This window comes from Nicotiana tomentosiformis, chromosome 3 (assembly GCF_000390325.3).
Source record: "Nicotiana tomentosiformis chromosome 3, ASM39032v3, whole genome shotgun sequence".
Taxonomy (NCBI): Eukaryota; Viridiplantae; Streptophyta; class Magnoliopsida; order Solanales; family Solanaceae; genus Nicotiana; species Nicotiana tomentosiformis.
In genome coordinates this window covers 116198615-116201494 of record NC_090814.1, presented here as the reverse complement: position 1 = coordinate 116201494, position 2880 = coordinate 116198615, and the positions used below count along the sequence as shown (strand labels likewise).

The window sequence follows — 2880 nt, the reverse complement described above, 5'->3', positions numbered from 1 at the left end:
GTAAATTTACCCTTTAATAAATAATAATATGTAACTACAATCTACAATAAATCAGATAAATGAGAAGATAGTAGCATGAAGGATACAATAAACGGAAAAGGGCCAAAAATGCCCCTAACGTATTGATAATGGGTCAAATATATCCTCCGTTAATCTTTTGGTCTAAAAATACCCTTAACGTTTTATTTTTGGCTCAAATATACCCTTGAAACTAACAGAACATGGATGGTAAATTTTATCACTTTTAAATAGCGACGTGACATTTTCTAAGCCTGCCACGTGTACTCCTTGCACGTGAGAACAAACTCCATTGAACAATAACACTTCATCCCATCTTCCATTCATTCCCTAAATAATCTCATCCCTAATATGCATAATTGAAGAATTCAAATTGACGGACCAACTTTCCATTGTCTAATAAACAAGGAGAAAATACATTCTTGATCATTGAATCGCATCAATGGAGCGTCGATGAAACCTTCCCAGACCTTGTTGTTTATACTGAAAGAGAGTGTCAGGCGAAGGGAGAATAAATACATAACTGGAGGAGGTTGGATTTAATAATAGCTCAAGCAAATTTTTGCAGTTAATGGAAAATGAAGGCCTGCTTATATGCATATACTCTAAAAATCGAATTGAGGTCTGGGACGTAGAGGGGAAGTGTCTGTGTAAAGTTTATGACTTTGACAAGGAAATCACCATTGTAGCACTCATAAATAGAACCTCCATGACTCAAACTAGGTAAGACTCTTTGTACAGATTTTCTTTATAGATTCTTTGTAAGTATTTTTTACGGAGGAATTATTATAAAGCTAAAGTTCTTGATAGGATTCAACCCAAAGATCTATAGAGTAAAAATTCTTGATAGGTTGTAGAAACAGAGGAGGCAATGGATGAATATATTTTATTTTCTAGAAAACTACATTTTATTTGCTGCAATTTTATTTTGATATCTAAGAGTTGTTTTTATTCAATTCCGTCAAAGGTCTATGATAGTAGGTTATATTTATTCGATTTAGACACTATTTACACTCTAATTTAGCCGCACTTTATTGATATTTGAATGCTAAAAGATAACAAAATGCTCTAATTAAGAATTTGATGCTTTGCAGGAGCTACTCCGAGCTAGGAGGGAGCTAACGAGTGTTTTAGAGTCAACATGGAGTGTGGAAGGCCAATAGAAGGTTAGACCGGTCGAAAAGGAGCGAGAAACACAAGCGAGACGACCCATTCAGGTGCGCGGCCATGAATTGGCCTGCGAACTCAAGGCAGTGAGGTAGTAAAAATCCGCAGCCGGATCCGCGGTCGAATCCGCGGCCGCGGATGGGCGAACGAAAGCCAAACACGCAGGGTTAATTATGTAATTTCTTAGGCAACTAACCTAAACCTATATGAAGCCTAAACTCGCCCAGAAGTGAGAGATAGCTGTTTTTAGAAGATTTGAGAGGCAAGAACAAGGAAGAGAAGACGGATAATTTCCTAAGAGTTTTCATCTTCTTCTTCATACTTCTATTTGTTGATTATGAATTATTTTAGTATTTTATTTTCCATTAGTATGAGTAGCTAAATCTATTATCTAGAGTTGATGGAACTAATTGTTAGATGAAATCTTGACTCTATTTTGTTATAATTGACTCATGTTTGTTCTATGATTGTTCAACTACGTATTCTATTATGGTTAATTGAAAGGGCCATTGATTAATCGTGTCTAGTTACCTTGTGTTGCTTGAGAAAGAACACTTGGTTAGATTGTTGTTGAACAACACCATTTTTGGGTAAGTTAAGAGATTAATTAATTGAATTTAAAAGTGAGGTTAGAAATAACAAAGCTTTGGTGGGATAATACTGAGTTGCATAAATTGTTAACTAGAGTAGTTCGAGAGAATGCTTCTAGTAAATTATCGTAATTGATCGAGAGATAATTACGGTGGCCCGGAACTCATAATCCTCATAGAGTACTACGGCGATATTATAACTAAAGAGTTAAGAATTAATCCGGCAATTGGGGAAATCAATAGCCCTAGATCCTTTAACCCTTGAATTCAATTTTAGTCTTGATTATTGCTAATTTTATTGTCATTTTTCCTTAGCTAAATAAATTCCACTGATTATTCATAAAACTCTTGCATCCGGAAGTTGTCTGAGCTTATCATTAGCATTATTTAAAGTTGTAGTAAATAGGTTAGTTCCCTATGAGATTCGACTCCGAACTTGAACTGGATTATATTTGCAGCGACCGCTTAGTCCTTTTTACAAGGCATAGTTGGGCGTGATCAAATTTTGGCGCCGTTGTCGGGGAACTAACGGTGTTATTTATTACAACTTAGAAGAATTGCTAGTATTTTTAGTTTAGATCAATTTCTTATGGTGTTTAAATTTTTTCATTGAAATTCTCACGTTTGAATTCTCCTACTCAGGTGTATGCCTAGAAGCTCTTCGAGGACTGGTGAACTTTTTGAAAGACTCTCAGACCTCAAGAAAGCATTCAGGGCATTAAATCGATCCAACAAGAAGAACAAACAGTTACAACAAAAACACATACTCAAAATTAAAATGGGCAACGTGGACGATGTTAACGAAAACAATCGGAATAATCGGGTTGACCCAAACAATGGAGTGGTGGCACCTCTTGTGCCAGAAGCTGCTCTTTATGATTGGGCATAACCAACTGCTGATAACCTAGCCACCGCCATTGTTGTACCTCATATACAAGCGGAGACATTCCAGATCACCAACAATATGCTGCATCTGTTGCAAAATAAGGGACTGTTCTCCGGGTCATACATTGAAGACCCACAACAACATCTGAAGAATTTCCTATCAATATGTGTGACCCAAAGACAGCCGAATGTGACTCCTGAAGCCATCAAGCTATTACCG

At 36.5% G+C, this 2880-nt stretch overlaps 1 long non-coding RNA gene across 1 annotated transcript; it reads left to right on the top strand.

Annotated features, from left to right (window-relative positions):
* The first annotated feature begins 368 nt into the window (after positions 1 to 368).
* LOC138908807 (uncharacterized) lies at positions 369 to 1660 on the top strand. The gene is made up of 2 exons (XR_011415222.1): positions 369 to 741; positions 1113 to 1660. It is a non-coding gene; the product is annotated as an uncharacterized lncRNA (long non-coding RNA).
* Positions 1661 to 2880: the final 1220 nt, after the last annotated feature.